The following is a 19,467-nucleotide window of genomic DNA, read 5'->3' as shown; positions in this document are numbered from 1 at the left end:
CAGATCAGACAACGACCACTCTCTGTCATTTGCAGCAATGAAAACGCCTCCAGTTCTGTTCCTGCTTCAGCCCCCAGCTGTGGTTCTCTTCTTGCAGCTGCACAAATGCGCCCAGCACACTGCAGAAATCACACCAAATGGAACACTTTCCAGCTCTGCTAAGAAAGCAAGGTACCTTCCTTGCTGCTGGAAGGTTGAAGTGCTACTGTCTTCTGCAACTGTTACATCGCTGTCATGGTTCTATGTTTTTTGGGTTTCAGTATTCCACATCAAAACATCATGTAGTGTACAGGGCATTTAACACTGTCACGGACATAGATTGATCTAGTCAACCCCATGACAATGGCTTTGCTTTCACTTCTCTGGAAATAAGGGGCTTGCAGCACCTATGGAGCAGTAGGATGGACAGCACAAAAGTGCAGGAGCAGTGATAGATGCCAATCATTGGCTGGGGACTTCACAAGAAGTCCTGCAGGCAGGGCTGAACTCCTGAAGATGCTTTCCCCACTGTATCAGTGAATTTTCTATTGCAAAGAACACAGTGTTTTTACAGACAAATACCCTCTCCTTGGAGAACTCTGAGGTCTGCCACAAAGCAATGCAAGGATCGGACACCTGAACCTGCTCACACAGAGCCATGAGCAAGCTCCAGGCTGGCAGCACAGCAGTCATTCTGCAGTACAGCCCTGGCAGCCGACGAACCAACACGGCCATGGTCAGCTCCAGCCACAGCAGCCGGGGAAGCAGCACTGCCAGATGGCGACAGCAGCGCTCTGCATGCGTCACCATGGTGGTGAAAGCGACAAAGAGTCACACACAGGACATAAAAAAAATTAAGAGGAATATAAAAACCAAATCACTTGAGCACAAAGCCCTGAACATAATCACACTCACACACTGCTTCCTCAGTCACTGTGAACTGCTTTCCATCCGCTCCATATAGTGCAAACACTCGATACAGCAGACAGCTGTTGTGCATTTGGGGATGTGAGAAAATGTACTCTGTATTACTATTTAATGTACCATGCCTGTGTGAGTAAAATCATTATGCTTGCATGTCTCCTTTTTGTCTTATTTATTCTTAGATGTACACACACAGAACTAATTCATCTCCACCACCCAGGCTGGGGGAACTCTCTGGGTGCTCCCCAGTTGAGCATTTGACCCAGGATGGGGTTTCTGCAGGAAAGGTTCCTTCAAACAAAGCACGCACCCATGCACTTCATCCATAGCAAACGCTATTGCTCAGCAAATAAATACAGAAGTAAGAAAATCTTTCCTGCTCCACAGACAAATTCCAGCCCTCACCCGAAGCACCGAGCCCTCTGCTGCCAACAGACCTCCCAGACCAGGCAGCAACGCCCATTGAGGTCAGTAGTAGGGACACAACTGCACGTTCTGCAGCTAATGTGGGCACAGCACTTCTTGGGAAACCCAATTCAGACCAACTACATTTAATGAAAGAATTTTGTCTTCAGGAGTGTTTCAGACAAAGCTCCTGGGGAGGCCCAGTGTTCCTCCTGCACCTCCTCCTCCAGCAGGCTTTGGGAAGGATCCCACCAATGAGCCAATGGGGCAGCAGCAACCCAGCCTTGCAACTGCAGCACTGATCAGTGCAGCTCATCTCACAGATAACTGAATTTGCTGCCTCCTACATTTGCTTCACAATAATTAAAATTATATAACATTTATTATATAACAGCCCTCAGGAGGAAGGATTCTGCGGGAAGCCTTGTGATGCAGCTGCTGCACAGGGCACAGAGGGCACACAGCTCCACGGCTGCCAACCAAGGCTGCTCCTGTGGGGCCGCGTTGACTAAAAGTCACCCACAGCTCCACCTGGCTACTGCGGTGCAGGCAAAAGCTTCAGCCCGCCCTACGGCAGATCTTCCGAGATGAAATCATTAAAAAAGCACAAAGTCGTCCGGGGTAAAAAGAACCAAAAACTAAGGGAATGCAAGGAGCACCCCAAGGAGGGCCCGGCAAGGCGGCCGTCCCGCAGCAGTTCGGCCCGTCCCCACGAGGGCGACCGCTGCGGACAGAGCCGCACCCGGCGCAGCGACGCCGTAGGGCCCCGCACCGCCCGAACCCGCGGGGCGCAGCCCGCCTCCAGCACCGCCCCGCACGCGCCGGACCGCGGCCCCGAGGAGCGGCGAGGAGCGGGGCGAAAGCGGAACGAGGCGTCCGCTCGAAGTCCGCCGTGCCCGCCCGGCGCCGCTCCCCGGGCTCGACCGGGCGCCCCTCGGCGCGGGCACCCCCAGCGGAAGGCGGCCCCGCTCCCCGCCGCGGCCACCGAAAGTTGCGCGGCCGAACAATGCGGGGAGGACTATTTGTCCTTCCGCCGGCCGGCAGCGGCGGGGCGGGGGAAGGGAGCGGCGGAGGGGGCGGTGCGGCCCCGCCGCTGAGCCGGCGGGAGGGGCCGGGCCGCGCCTCGGGCTACCGGGGCGGGGCGGCTAAGCCCGCCCCGGGGCCGGCCGTAAAGCGGAGGCCGCTCGGTCCGGCTGCGGCCCGTCCCGCAGCGAGTCTGGAGTGGGGTGACGCGCCGCGCGCTCCTCCTCCGCCGGGCAGAGCTGCTTCGTGGTGCCCCTGCTCTGCTGGGGCTCGTGTCCGCGCCTGCGAGTCTGGCTTCGTAGCTCCGGGCGCCGTTCTTTCGGCACTCGAAAGCGCCGCTTCCCCCGCAGAGGGCCCACGGGTTCCGGCCCTGCCCCGCTGCTGCCCGCCGCGAGCACGAGCTCTGCTGGTTGGCCCGCACAGACCGGGCGAGTTCTGATCCCGCTACCCATAGTTCGGGAAACGAGCCCAGACAACGTCAGGGGCAGCACAAAGAGCTCGCGTCGGAAAGCAAACGTGAAATCAGACGTGAGAGGAGATAGGGACTTAATTTGTTTAAATCAACGTGCTTGAAATTAGCTAAAAACAATTAAAAACAAGTTAAAGCTAAAAGCAACATATTTTCCGTTTTTACAGCACCTTCCTATCTAAAGTGTGGTCAGTGAACACAAGGTGATTCATGCTGCTTTGGTAACATTAAGCTAAGCTTGAATAAAATTAAACACCTAAATGCCCCTAAACAAAGCACTCTGGCAATAAAACAGCGTGCCATCACTACAGAAATTGGTTCCTCTTCTCACCCTCTGGCAACCCAGGGTAGGCACTGTTGCTGCGTTGCTCCCAAGCACCTCATTTTAAGAAAACTCAAAAGCCCAGAAGTTGCAGATCACAACAGAAATAAAGACTCGTGTCCTTGAGATGATAAAGACAGACTATGTGATCTATCCTTCACTACAGTCTGATGTTAGCTTGCATCATGCATTTCAGTGGGAGTTCAGAAATATCCCCAAGCTCAGGGTCACTGCTGAGGGCAAGTGGGGCAAAGCATCCTTCCCAGAAAGGCCTGTTACTCTGCAAGGCATTGGCTGGGCAGCTCAGAAGTTAACCTGCAGGCAGGATGAAATGTGAGTGTCCCAACTTCCAGCTCAGTTTTTGAATGAAATAGCATGCAGATGATACTGCCTGCATTCACACAGGTCAATGCATTTTCTCAGCAAATTATAATGAGCCATCAACAAGGAGATCTCATTCACACAGTAGGAAGGGAAACCAGGATTGGAGCAGAAAGAGAGCACCTTGTTTGTGCACCTATTAGTTGGAGAGATTTAGCACAAACTCAGACCTCCAGAGGATTCAGGCACCCAGCTGGGGCTTGTGGCCTCTGGCCCTTCACCATCCTGCAGAACAATTTCTGGTTCTCCCTGCCCCCGGGGGCTATAACCAGCAATCTATAACACCTTCCTGAATATTTCCTATTTCCTAAGTTTCATAGCAGCTACAAAATGACTCCTTTAATGGAGAAGCTAATCCAATATTTAAGACCCTTAGTTACGCAAGATCCACAAAATCTTGGTTTACTGCCTCAGAACAGAAGAAATAGTTCCAGAAATAGTAATAGGATAGGATTATGATGTGCAGCATATTGCTATTTACCAGATGTTATTTTCATGACAAAAATTCAAGGCCAAACACCTTCAGCAAAGGCACCCCTGTTTCTACTGTACTAGCATGCATTGTTTCTTCCAATCCCCTCTTTTATTGCACATAGGTGAGACATCTATGCATTCACATGGTTTTAGCACCATCATGCACAGACGTGTTACAACCACATAGCTTCTGGATGCTACTGAATAAATAGCACAGGATCTTATTCAGCACTGTCCAACAGAAACTTAATGAGCCTACGCTCAAACCAAAAACTGTAGCAATTAGACAGGTCAGTATGATAGGAAGGGCATTACACCAGAGGTCTAACAACAGAAAGGCTACCACAATAAAAAGACACTATAAAGAAAGGGAAGAGAATTGCTCACCAGTATCAGAAAATCCTAGGTTTGCAGGGGAAAGCTCAACCAAGGAGGTATCTCCAGCAAGAAACCCTTCCTCCTTGTAGTCAGACCTTAAATGAGGTCTAAGAGAGGTGCAGCCAGGCTCCCCCCCTTCTGGTCACACAGCTGAATTGCCTTCACCTGTGCTCCCAGGGCTGACCAGGTTCTTTCCCCAGATGCTCAATCAGGGGTTCAGGCCGTGACTCAACAGTTACCGTACACTGACATAGAAAATGATGCACATTATGCCACACAGAAGGTAGCTCCATACAGGTCTCATTAGTCCGGAGCTGAAGAATACACCACGCAAAATGAAATTTCTAGGCTTTAGGGTGTAGTTTTGCTCTTATTGTTCTTGTCTGTAGTGGAAATGCTAAGTCATGGCTTGAACCAGTGATTGGGCGCCTGGTGGGAAGGCAGGCCAACCCAGGGGGGCTCAGGTGCATGCAATGCAATGCAATGCAATGCAATGCAATGCAATGTAATGTAATGTAATGCCCCTGAGTGACCGGAGGGGATGGAGCCAGGATTCACCCTTTCCCAGATCTCATTTAAGGGTTGGCAGTGGAAGGAAGGCTGTTTTGTTACCTCTGCATACCTGAGGCATTCTGAAGGTAAAAAGATGCTTTTCTTTGTTTTTGTGCCCCCAGCTGTTGTATTTGAGCAAGTTCTCACTTGTTGTAGCCTAGGACCTTGCTGCCCTCCTGTTACTGCTGTGCTTTATGTTGTGTTAGCCTCTCCCACTCCCCATTTACTTTCTTAATAGTCTGTGTTTTCAGTCCTTTTCTATGTGTATAGTATCAGTTGAAGCTTTTAGAGTCATTGTAAATCTCAGGTAATCCTACTTTAGCTGCAGGTTCTGGAGACCTGGTCTGTGTCAGGCATAGGCTTCTGAATGGAATATCTCCTTTAATCAAATTTCAATAGCTTACAAGATCACGGAACATTAAAAAGGTCATGTTGCATGCATCTATCTTTTTCTTTGGACCATCTTTATTCAGTAGGCTATCTCCAAAATAACAACTCAGTACAGCATCTGCTCCTTCTAGTTTATGTCTTTCTTGTGTTCTCAGTGCAGTCACTTCAGTGGGTTTCTAGAGGGTGGAGAAGGCCCTGTGCCTTTTCTGTCTTGGCTTTGTTCATGGAGCGAAAGATAATAATCATTATGAGAAGCTAAGGGAATTAATGTGAGAGCCAGGCAGAGCACAGTCATGCTGGGCAGACCAAGCTGAATGGTTAGAAGTCAGGCTCACTCTGCATCTGCCTTAGAACTGATTTCCTTATTTTCAAAAATCGTGTGGGGATTTAGTATTTTTGAGACAAGTACTTTCTGTTAAATTGCATTAAAATTGGAAGATATATCTAAAAGTTGTTGGAGAGACAGAAAAGCAGGCAGATTAACTATATACACATAATTTTCATCAAGGAGAAATCAGAATGAAAGCAGTAATAAAATGTACGAAATGTACTTGCCATATTCTTGTTCTGATTGAAGTCTATGACATCAAAGTGGCATCAGAGGGAGACCGAAGTGCGGCTCTCCTACTTTTCCTTCTGTAACATTTTCAGCACAAGCATTGCATCCTGTCAAAAATATTTCATATTACACGAAGAAATTTTTCATTAAATTCTGTAAGAAAAAAATATTATTTCAAAGTTGCAAGATTTTTCATTCAAACATTGTTTTGCATTAATCCCCTTTTTTCAAGCTATTGAAAGAATTCAGATTAGTTCTATGGCTTGTGGCAATTCTTGAAGCTTGTATTTGTTGTTGATGGTGATTGAAGTGATGATGGGGACCTGACCAGTGGTGCTGCTATCAGGGCACTGGACCAAAACCAAGGAAGTTCAGCACACACTTTATCTGAGGCAAGAATTATGGTACAGTTTGGAAACTTTTTTTTCAGTGGTAGATTAGGATCAAACTTTTTAAAAGCTTTCAGTATTATGGCAAAGTAACAATAAATATTATGATCCCTCTTTTTATTTTTAATGTTAAGGAAAATATTTAGTAGCACAAATGCAAGGCTTGCAGCACCATCTCACTTTCCTGAATAACCTCAGGGTTTTATGTTTCCCTTCAGTGGAGCATGATTTTTTTCTGGGCTTTCAGCTTTGCTGATAATGACACATATACACTTAATTTTCTCAATTGCTTCATGTGCAAAATAAGAGCAGACAGTAACCTCTCTTGAAGGGCAACCACAAAAAGCACTGAAACTATAAGGTCTTCAAATCAAACGCACCTTAAAAACAAAAACAGGATTTCAGTAAATTTTAATCGCGAAGTGGGCAATACTCTGCATACCATCCAAGATGTTTTGACTTTGGATTACAGGATAGGTGTATGTACAAAAGTTTGAAATGATTCATAGAAGTTCCTGCTGGGGCTCAGTAACTTCACTTGGGAAAGCTATCCGTGTTCATCTCAAGAAGTAAAATAAATAAAAACACCAGTGACTCACTGTGATTTCATAAGCAATAAGTCAAGAGACACTGCCCTACAAATTCTTTAAATATCATTTTAAGCTTTATGGAAAATATTTTTCAAAATTACTATCTGTAGAGGTATTACCAGAATGTCTACATAGGACTTGCATTTCTTAAGTTGCTTTTAGGAACTTTACATCTGGCAAGGTTGTACTCTCTGCTCAGGCAATGACCTTTTTCTTTTTTTTGGATGAGGAGAGTAGAGCATAAGTTTAACTTCCTGCATAAAATTTCACTTAATTTCTCTGATCATTTATCTTGACAGGAAATGGTTTCTATGGTTCTAACTTCTATCTGGTATTATGAAAACTTTATAAAACATATGTTGCATCTCACAATCGGTGTAGCCTTTAAAATTCTCTTTGAGCCAATTAACAAAAGAGGAACTAATGGAGTGTCATTAGGTGGGGTCTTACCGGAGGAAGGCGTCGTTTGTTGGGTGTTTTTGTTTAATGCTGCAGTTGTTTGTGTACCACGTGGTGGTTAACTGGTTTATGGTAACACAAAGTGTGAGGTATCTATATCTAAAAATAAAAATGCTTTACTCAGTTTGTGAGACAAGGCTGCTTCTTGGATAGCTCTATTAATAAGACAAGATTTCTTTTATGGCTGTTTGGCAACTCGTAGCTTATGAATAAATAAAACAGCACAGATGTTTAGTATAAGTTATTACTTATCTGCACTTCGCATTTTCAGAATCTATTTTCCACCTCTTCGTTGAAGGATACACAATCATAGACCGTATAGTAGAGGGTCAGCAGGTCCAGAAGCGTGATGTCCAGAGTAGATGCAAGCCTAATAAGAAGGCCATAAGACAGCTAAAACTTAACTTTTAAGAAATAAGTCCCCAGCTTTTAATTTCCATAGGAGAGACTTTATTTTTATTGACAAGAACAGAGCTCAAGAAGCCTGCAAGAACTCTCTCAATGCAAGAGAGCTTTCCTGTGGGATTTCTTTTCAGGCTAGCAGTTAATGAAGAGCAGTAATATTATGATATGCTAACAGCCATGACAAAAGAGAGTACCAGGATGTTATTTGTGCACTATGATATTCGTGGTACTGGTCTTACAACGTGCTTAGTGTGACCTTCTTGGTCCGACTTAGCTCTGCCATACCTCACATAGCTGGTGATGCCCTTATATCACTGGGCTTGTTAACCATCAGAGGTCTGTTCTGATGTGACTTATCCTACAACACTGTGATCCTATGGTTCTTCGTATTAATTGGTTTAACATTTTTAAGCCCTTACACCAGCAGTGAGATTGTGCTTGAAAAACTGCTATAGGAACACAGAACTTTATCACAGAGGATGGTATCATGATGCCCCTTTAACCTACAGGCAATCTCTAGGAAGGTTAGCAGTAAGATAACAGTCTCTCAGATGTAGAAAAAATGAAACTGACTTGTTTAGAATGATGTAAAGCCAAATTAAAACTAGGGCAGAAAGCTTTTGGGGGAATTGACACAGTAAATAAAAGTGGCTGCTGCCACTGACACCCTGCAGGGCCCTGTGAGACATCATGGAAAGTGTCAATGTGATTTATTTTTACAGATTATTCCTATGGGCATTATATATGTATTTGGTGATGGAAAAAAACTTGTGTCTTTAGAGATACTACATTAAGATTCACCGTAATCTAGCTTAGTTTTTTTTTTTAAATACCACTTACTGAAGTTAAAGTGTAATAGAATATTGTATACAAATTGCATTGTGTCACAAAGCAGTCTGTTAGGCTAAGTATGTTTTTAAAAGTCAGTGAAGTTAGAAATGAAAGAGATGAGGCAATAAGCAAAAATATTTTTCAGTTTTCAGATAATATATTCAATACACTTCCTACACCGCAGTTTCATTTTCTTAATTGTATCAGATAACCCTCCAAGAACTTAGACAATGGAAGAGGGTAGATCTAGACTAGATATTAGGAAGAAGTTCTTTACTGTGAGGGGAGTGAGACACTGGAACAGGTTGGCCAGTGAGGTTGTGGATGTCTCCTCCCTGGAAGCATTCAAGGCCAGGCTGGATGGGGCTGTGAGCAACCTGGTACAGTGGGAGGTGTCCCTGCCTATAGCAGGGGGTTGGAACTAGTGACCTGAAAGGTCTCTTCCAAACCATTCTGTCATTCTATGATTTTATAAAGTGGTTCCCATTCTTGGTGTTTGTAGAGAACTATGGTTTATGTCCAAAGGCTGTTTCAGAATAATTAGGAATCTGGAGAATGGAAAGCATTTGTAAATGTTTTCCTGTTTCGTCTATGTGCATTCTCATTATGTTGCTAATGGTAAAAAACAACAACAAACAAAACAACAACAAAACTGTTGGCTTAGGAATCATGATATAAAAACTGTGTTCTGTGTGCCAGGGCCCTGAGTGTACTATTAAGCTTTAATGGGTCTGACTAACCTCATGTGAATGCATTCCACACAATTTGACTAAAGGCTCCATCTAAGTGCAGGTTAAGGCTTTTAGTCCCCTCTGGAACTATTTATTACTTGTGCCTGCCACTAAGCCTGTTCCTGAGGGCTGTGAGGCATTCCTTGATGCACCTTAGGCCCTGTGTGCCTGATGCTCTCTGGACCATACAGAGGACCTACTACCACCCTGCTCTGCCTGCCTGTCTCCAGTACCGTAGGACTGCATGAGGTCCTCTGGGCTCATTTTCCTTAAAGAATAACCCTGTTCTTCCTGTTCCCTGGTACTGTGTCTAAACTGCATTCCTAAGAGAAAAACTGTGGAAGAACTATGATAAAGCCAGAAGAGTGGGAAGTGTGTGGGTATGTAACTTCATTGTCTTGTGGTGAACTGCAGCGGGACCTGGGTGCTCTTTCTGGGTTTGCACTTTGTACTTGTTTCCCTGGAAACATGGGATAGCTTCGAAGTCTACACGGACCAATACCAGTGTACACAGGACATGATGACCCAGGAAGTTCCTGCTATAGTAAACAGCAAGAGACAGCTTATGCAGGATGACCATTATAGTGAACACATGGATTTTATAATATATAAGGATATGAGCAGTGTGGCAATTACTGTAAAGCAGTTAGTGCATGTGATGTTTCAAGACTAAGGCCCATTTTGACCATTAACAAAGTCTTAATCTTTTCTTTAAAATTTTATTGGGAGAGAAAAAAGCCATTGTGTTTTCTGATAAAACATGAAATTCTGTATTACCATTTAAAGATCTTTGAAGATGGCAGTTTATCTTGCATATCTACTGCTTAGTTTAATTTCTAGTATGTTAAAATGTGGAGTAATACTCAATTTTTTTGTCCAAGCAAAGTGAGTTTCACTGAGTCATTTATCAGTTAAGTGTTAGGGATGAGTCACATCTTTACATAGTGTCATCTTTCTATGGTAATGCGAGAGCGTGTCAAAAATATTGCCACTGCTGTTTATTCAGTCCGTTGAAAGCACTTTGTTCAAAGCAATGTTTGCTTTATCTAATATGGCTTCAAGTCCAAATTAAATGAGCTTTTTTGCCACCGTCAACAGAAGAAGCAAATTCTTTTGCTGCCTCAGCTCTCTGCCTCGAGCACTGATTGTGTCACCCTTCAATTATGCTGCAAACTTTAGTGTCTATGCCTTCAGCGACTGAGGAGTCGCTTTGCCACTGTACTCTCATCCCTAATGTGAGATTGATGACTGATGATTCCCTTTTCTAGAGGCCCCATTTCATTTGCTGTGCATTACAACTACTACATTCTCTTCCAGAGGCTGAGAGACTTAGACCTGATTTTCCAGACTCTTCCAGGTACATACACTTTGCACTGGGCAAATGAGCGCCCTGTCTCATATGTGCCAAGTTGCATATCAAATTACTTATTGAAGTGTTACCAAAACAAACAAAAATCAGCAGCTGACATTGAAATGAAAATGTGACCAACCTGTTGAATTTCAGTTCACTGCAGGATCTATGTATCAGTAAGATCCTACAGTATGCTTCAAACTCTTTCATCCAGAGAATAGCCTAAATAAGCAGTACAAGCATGCAAGGAGACTGATTTATTTAGGCGGTGGTAACACCATAAAGCATTCCTTCAGTTTCAAACTCATGCTCCAAAGTATACAAAGCTGGTGAAAGTGGTGATACAACCATGTGTTCGAAGGTTGGTTTGAAATTTTGCATTACACAGATCTGGAAGATCACAAGTCTGTATCTGGATATTATACATAACTGAAAGACTAGTCTTCTGCAGAACTCCCTTATCTGGTCAATGAGAATTAATATCAATTGTGCTTTCTAGAGAACAAGACTTCAGTATTTGACTCAAAATGTCATAAAACTACATAAAGCCATAAAACTACAGCAAGAAACTATGTGAGGAGGGGTCCAAGGCTAACATAGCAGGTGTTTTATAAGCCAGGATTGAAATCATTTGGCAGCGCTGCGTGGTGGAATCTTGCAAAGGCTCTTCAACCATTTGGTTTAAGCACAAACCTCATTTTCATGAATTTAAAATTCTCTTTTTTAATTGTGAGAATATTTTTCATTAGGTCTTTCTGTGGTTATAAAAACATAGCTGGGCTTCTTCATTGCTGAAGAAACGGATAAATTCTTGGATACAAGTGAGGATTCGTATATGTAGGTTGCTTTGAAAGTAATGTCCCATTCATTTCCCTCAAAACTACAACAAAGAGCACAATAACACCATTTGATAGAGCAGATTCTCAGCTAAAAATGCTTTCTTAACACAATCACCACCAGTAGCTGTGTGTTTTTATCAGCAATGAACAAAGGCCTGCGTGCTGCACTTGTAAAAATCTGCACCAGCAGAAGTGCCCCTCTCTCACTGTCGCTGCTACTGAAACGCAGCACCCACCACCTCACTGTGCTCACATCCACATCAACATCTGTTATAGCCAACTACAAAGGCTAACCACTTTAACTCCTCCAATTCCTACCACTTCCCAGAAACTTGCCACGTTGTATTGCTATTTTAACAATATTTCTTGCAGTTCCCAGCATCCTTGCTGAGTGTGACCATTTAGTCAATTCCTTATCCAGCATGTGGTCTGTCCGTCAGATCCATTTTTCTCCAATCTGGCTACCAGGATGTCATGCAGGGCAGTGTGAAACATTTTGCACAAGTCCAGGTGGATGATATCAGTTGCTCTTCCTTTTTTCACTGATGCTGTAACTCCATCATAAAAGACCACCAAGTTTGGCAGACATGACTTGCCCTTGGTGATTCCATGTTGGTTACCACTAATCACCTCATCTGTGATGTTATGCTTCCGAATGTGAGCAGAATATAAACGTTCTGCTGGCTTTTAAATATACTTATCTTATTCCTTCCAGTGGAAGGTTCTTAAAAAAAAAACAACAACAACAAAAAAAAAAAAAAAAAAAAAAAAAAAAAAAAAAAACCAAAAAAACCAAAAAAACTTTTAAGCAAATGATTGATTAGTAATTGATAATGTTATTCCATGACATTTGAATAAATTGTATATATTACCCATTTTAAATGATAGTCTTAACAAAAACTGAATATATATTTAGCCAGATACAAAAGTTCCAAGGCGTTAGTACACCAGGATCCTTTCCTGAGACAGCAGTCTGTTTTTGGCTGAGGAAAGAACAGTCACACCAAAGGACGAGTGGTGTGTGTCCAGAAGTAGAGATTATTGGCAATAGTTATTGTGCTTAGCAGACAATAGGAAGCACGGTTTTGACTGGCCATCTGGCCTGCACTCTATAGCTACAGCTGTGTTAGCTAGCTTTGAGGAGGAGCTGCAGCTGTGTAATGAATATATACAGTGTAGAAGGGTGTGATATTTATGGCAAAGATGAGGACTCATGAAAAACTAGGACTAGACAAGGGCAGCTTTAGGTTTAAGATTTTTGTTTTAAATCCCCGTCTATGATTAAATGCTGGACATTCATTTCAGATCTGAGTATGTTAAGGAAGAGATTTGATTCAAAGCTTTGCTGTAGTGTGCATAGATACAAACGTTAGGAATGAATGCACAAATGACCAGGTTCTATCTGTCCAAATAGAGTTACATCAGCACAGAATTTTTCTGCTAAGCAGAATGATCAGGAATCTTTGGTTTGATAGCTTAGCATCTAAGAGTTAAGAATTTATTTTAGACTGCGTGGAACTGTTAACACCTTGAGCACAATTCATGGTGGTGAATCAGACTCAATTAGAGTTAGTTTAGGTAGAGCAAACAGTTGTCATCAACATCAGAGCATTTGGTAGAAATTATAACTTCTTGATGTGTACACCCTTGTGGAAAAAAATGATTTCTAGCAGCACTTTATGTTCATATAAATATACAGTGGATGTTATAAACCTGTTATCCTACCTTCTACAGATATGATGAATAACTAATGTGAACAATACTGTTTAACGATATATTTTCCTTATTATTTAACTATCATGAGTAAAGTTATTTGAGATGGCTCTTATACCTACAGGGAAGCATTAACCTGCTCAGCAGTTATTAGTAGACAGGAGCTAACACGCCACTGCCGCACCACACAGTACCAGCAAGAGGGCAGCTTGTGAGTGGGTGAAAAAAGGATAGCCAGAAAGATTTCCTCATTGCCTTGTGAGAGAAATGTACCTCAGATGGTAGATACCGCCTTGGAAAATCATTCAGCTTAGAAGACTCTGAATGAGGAATTAGCAACAATCCTGGTTGCTATTCCAGCACCCGGGAGACATTTGTGACAAGTACAGACAAGTGTGAAAAGCTCTGATAATAAATCCAGAGATAGCATTCATCTGGAGATTCGATGTCCCTACAGCAAGGAAGGAAAGTGTTATTCACTGGCATTCCTTAAAACACTCCAAGTAAATGGCTATTAATCTGCCTACAATGATATTCTCAGAAATCTAATTCTATTAAGTGCTGGGGCCTTAAGAAGTACTACGAGAGTTAATGCCCTATGCTTGCAAGAAGCATTTGTTCTCAGTGGGAAAAAAAGGGCCACAGTAAGTCTGTAAGTGCAAATGCAGAGGTAAGTAGCTGGTATTTGTTTCTTAATTGCATTTATTTCACTGCAAATTTTAATGCATCCTTTCTGAATGAATATGGAACGCTTATTTGCTGATCTTTTGCATTAATGTGGTCAGTATAATTGGAGCTGAAATGTGCTGTTTGCCAGACTTTCTATCTGCTGCCAAGAAAAACTTGGGTGTCATTTTAGAAAAATCCATGGGCAGAAGAGGAGGAGATCATGACCATCTGTCTATGCATCAAAGGCAAAATCATTTTAGGGGAAAAATAACTTCTCTGTTATGTTTGGTGTCCATATTTGCCCTTCCAAGTAAGTTCAGTTAGTGACTTCCAAAGACAAATATTTTCAAAATTGCCTTGTGGCTCTAATGGTGCTTGGAAGGAGTTGGGGGAAAATTTAAAGGGCAAAACAGCACAGTTTGGAAGTGAATGGCGTAGCAGGAGGATAACATTAGAGGATCCCAAAGCAGTCGCTGTGGGATCTTCGTGAATGCTCTCTGTTGCACCCTTTTTAGGTCTGGGGCCATTGATGTAGTAAGGATATAGAGAGGAAGCACATAGTCTCCTACTTGTCTTGCAGACAGATTACAATATTCTATGTCCATAGCATTTTCAGACGTCTTGAATTAACATTTAACAAAGGGAACACAGACTTTGCCTTTGTCAAGAGTGACAGTAATTATGCACCTGGACCCACGTGAGCCTTAGAATCTCTTTGCAATTGGGATAAAAGTCTGAAAAGCAAACATCCTGCAAAAAAGCTGCATAAGAAGAGGAGGCATATCTGTAGTATAGCTAATGCTTTACTGTTTTTATTTGGTTGGTTTCTAATGGAATGTTCTTCAAAATTACAATCTTGGCATCATAGTGATGTGCGTCATAAAGAGTTAAACCATGAATGTCTGTTAAAAGCCATCAATCCTTCAAACCTGGAGTATTTTGGGAGCTCTGTGAGCTCCAGTGTCAGCAGTCAGCCCGGCATAAAGGTCTCTACGATGAGAGTGAAATAACAAATCGAAAATGCCAGTAACCATGGGAGTTCTGTTTAGACTGCCACTTTCAGCATTGCTACTGCTCTAGTTCAGCCTGCTATAGTAACCGCCTCAGTTCCCAGGAAGTCCCACCTTCCAGCATACTCTCAACAAATGATCGCCATTCTGCAGAATATGACACAGAAGTCCAGACGCTGTTATCTAAAAATATTGCTCTGGTTTCCCTGAGCAGGAATCTTTCATGGTGTCAGTCTTCAAAGGAAAGACTTACAGTTCTTATCAGGAGTTCAGGGTTTTCCTTTGTATTGAGGATCTGAATTCTCTCCTTTGAAGATAAGAAAACTCTGCTATCACAGAATTTATCTGAATACAAATGGCTCTCTGGATTTGATAAACTGTTTAGGACTACCAGGAGCAGATCCTAAAAATGTATACATAGAGAGTTCAAAAGGTGAATTAGTTTTCCTTCTCTTTGCTATTCTTGATTGCTGTCTTGCCTGGCAATAAATAGTAATATTTAAGAATGTCATTTTTAATATATGGTTTTTATGGAATTATACCATGATTCAACATTTAAAAATAAAAATAAATGTTTTACAGGCAGACCAGGGTGTGACTTTTGAAAAATTGTTGCTTGTTTTTAATAAATTTAAGACCAAGCACAGGTGATTCTTTAATATTTGATCAAATGTCAATACTGTGGCTCATGTGCTTGAAATAGAAGAAGAATTTTGATTTGCAGTACATTTTGAACAGAGTCATAGCGTTCCATCACATCTGGGAACAGTGAAGAGATGAACGTTACGAGCTTTTTTTCTAACACCAAACACAAAGTATTACCACAGCCTGAGATAAAACGCCACTATGAGAAATAAATGGAAAAACATAACTGCCTAACAAAGATTGTAAAGAGGCACTGACAATTCAGGTGAATCGGCCTTTTATATTAGCAAGGTTGAATGACATCTTGAAAAAAATCAATTTGCAAATTCTCTATTAAAAAAAAAAAAAAAATCAAAGCTAGGTTACAGTAATGATTTTAAGTTTGCCAGTATGTTTGCATGAGGTTTCTTGCTTGAATAATGTGCTAATTGCCTTTTTAAGCTTTTAGCCTTCAATTTTAAGTTAACAATGCAACTGAATTTGCGTACTTAAAAAAAAAAAAAAAAAAAAAAAAAAAAGAGTAAGATCTTGTAACTGAGAGTTCCTGTAACGTTTGCGTTGGTGCTGAAGAACTAATGTTTAATTACATACTGTTTCTGAACATTTTTTAAGTTTAAAAAAAAAACAAAAAACAAAAACCCACAGATGAGGTATGTTTGTGCCCCGTCACTGTGTAATACTGACTAGAAATAGTTGGCCATGAACAAATAGTTGGCCATGAGTAGTAAATTTTACTGTCTGAGCTGCATAATAGGATATCCTGTAAAACAGGAGAGTTAGAAATCTGCATGGAGGATTGAATTGGAAGGTTGCCAGAAGTTCAAGGGCCACATTTATTTTGCATAAAATGGAGCAGATGGTAGCTGACTTCATCTTTGATACTGTGGTACAGTCCGCAGAGATTATAAATCCCAGCGTGAAATGCTCCATTTTTTTGCTTACACTGAGCAAGTGATGAAGGAAGGCACAGCATATCTTGCAGATAGTTTCAAACACCTACTTTTATGTTAGGTTTGATGCTGCATTATTGTTTCTCATCTCGATTTTTTTCCAGCAGGAGTTCTGTTTAGCACCCCCAACTAAAAGTATGCGATTGATTTGTAACTACAGCTATTTGGCAGTTTCTTGGCAATATTGTTGGAGCTTAGCCTACACTGGCATAGAAATACACCCACTTTTTTTTTTGTTCCTTTACATAAACGTTTATAAATCGTCCATCGCTATTTGATTTTTCTGATGCCGTTCACATGCATAACCAGATCAACCAATAGATTAAAGGCCTAAAGTCAGCGTTTGAAATTCTTAGACACTCTCAAAAAGCCTATGGGATATTAACATATTGCTAAGGAGAGCATGTCTTAGATTGTCCCTGAGGACCTTCTCCTAATAGCTATTTAACATGCCACGAGTGTCCGAGATTAACAGCTTTTTTGGATGAGAGAATAAGAGATTTAGTGTTTAATTCAGCAAATCTTAAATGTAAAAATAGCTCCACTCATATTAAGCAAAACAAGCAAACATTGATCAAATGCTATAAAACCAAAGCTGTGTAACATCAAATTTCCAGGAAATCCACATCTATGTGTGCATGACTGAGAAAACATTATGGATAGTATTGGATCGGGCAGTATTTGTGAACATATCTGCTGTACCTGGTCACATATTATTAACTCACATATGATATCCAGGAGCTTAACTGTTTTTATTTCTATTGCTAAGGCTTAGATACAAACTGCTTATCTGATGAAAATACTGCTATTCCAGGTTCAAGGGGGCCAAACAGTGGATGTGAGCACAGTGAGGAAGTAGGTAGTGTGTTTTGGCAGTGGTGACAGATGTCAAAGACAAACCATGCTCTGAATGGCCATGCAGATTTTTATGAATGCTGCATGCAAGTTATTGCTCATTGCTGGAAAAAAAATGCATAGCTGATCATAGGGACTATTGAAAAATAGTATTTTGTAGCTGAGAACTTGCTCTATCAAATACTATTGTTGTGCTTATTGTATCTGTTGTAGTTTTGAAGTAGGAAGCATCAATTTCAGAGCAGCCTATGTACTTTGTAAGAATGCTGCTTAAATATGATTTCTGATAACTAGATCTGTTAGTAGAAAGATTATCTAAAAAGTAGCTACAATATGTAACTGCTAGTATTCCTGAATTTATTTCCTCGAGGGAAAAAAAGTAAGATGTTTTGACATCCAATGTTGCAATCAGTATTGTTTAATACTTGTGAGGCCCTGACTTAGCCTGTCTCCTTTGCTGTAACCTGGCTGCACAGAGCAAACAGAAATATGGAGGCTTAAATGGTGGAAATTTCTCTGCATGTCTTTCACGTCCTGCTCCCTGTATCCCATGTAGGTGTCCCTGTATCGCTTGTCTGGATCTCTGGCTCAATCTTTAAAAAAAGTTTAAGATCTGAGCAAAGTTCAGATAGGTTTTTGGAGGCTTTTTGGAGGCTCCTGGTGCTGTAGCTCTCACCTTTAGTACTATGCAATGCCATGAATACTTCTAATCTCATGATATAGTAACAGGTGCACAGCAAGAGCTGTATCATTGCTTCAGCTGGAACAGCATTGGAGCTGCCTGTGATCTGTGACAAGGTTTGACTTAGTGCAAAGCCTAGAGTGCATCACCAAAACCTATGGGCTAGTACTGACATGTATAACTTCCGCTAGAAACTGTGCCAAGCCAATATAACAGTCATATTGCAGCTTTATAGATGGACGTGAACAGTGTCAAATCATTTATTTTAGTATTACAGACAGCAGGATTTTTTTATTAATTCCTTTTAATGTCTAAAAGGGGGAGCTATAGGAAAGGAGAGACGCTCTTTAGCAGGGTCTGTTGCGATAGGAGTAGGGAAAAGGTTTCACACTAAAAGAGGGGAGATGTAGATTGGATATAAGAAAAAAGTTTTTTAATATAAAGGTAGTGAGGCACTGGCACAGGATGCCCAGAGATGTGGATGCCCCATCCCTGGAGACACCCAAGGTCAGGCTGGAGGGGCTCTGAGCACCTGAAGGAGCTGTAGGTATCCCTGATCAGTGCAGGAGAGTTGGGCTAAATGGCCTTCAAAAGTCCCTTCCAATTCAAACGGTGCCATGATTCAGGAATTACTGTTCTTGTCCTAATACTGCAACAGGAAAACAAAAAAAAAAAAAAGGGAGGGAAATATTTAGAAATGATTGCAACTGCATCTCTCCCTTTACTTGAGAATTCTGTTTTGAAACAACGGCTTCCTCTTACAGCTTTTAATACTTAATTAGTCATTTTAATCAGCATGGCGTTGTTCTAACTTGTTACTTCTGTCTTCTGATTATGAAATATGACAGTTCTAAATATTTAATGGGAACTGGTGTAATAGCCATGTGCTTTTGTTGTATGCTGTTGTTGTATGCAGTATTTCCTTCCTTAGTATCATCAAATATGTAATATACCTGTAGCAAAGAGACTCTATTAGAGAATACAGGTGGAACTGAATTTCTAAAGCAGTCGTAAGTTCACAAGCGCCGTTCCCAATGTCTCATATCTCATAAGCATCAGTGAAAAAGTTTCTCCATCTTCCTTTTGATGCAGTAAGTCCACATACTATTCAAAAATACACTGTTCGTTTAGAATTTATCTTTAAATATTCTTTGAAACAGGTATTATTCTGCCAAGAAATTATCTCCTAAAATGAGTTTATAGAGAAGTATTCTAATATGAAATAGAACTGTACAAAACATTATGATGTAGAAGTCTGAGAGTCATGTGGAGAGGTCTTTTGTTCATGTTTTAAGTCACTCAGTGAAGACTACTATAGGCAAAAACACACCTGGAAAGCCTCCTACATGTCTCATTGTTGGTTCTGAGAAGAGAATTCCATCCATAATCTTAACAGAAGCAGAACAAGCTGATAATATGAAAAAGAAGAACAAGCATTTTATGGCATCTAAGGTGAGATCTTCCTGCTGAAAGAGCTAATTTCAGGTTGGCT

This window comes from Tetrao urogallus (genome assembly GCF_951394365.1).
Source record: "Tetrao urogallus genome assembly, chromosome: 11".
NCBI classification, from domain to species: Eukaryota; Metazoa; Chordata; class Aves; order Galliformes; family Phasianidae; genus Tetrao; species Tetrao urogallus.
This window is presented reverse-complemented; position numbering follows the sequence as displayed.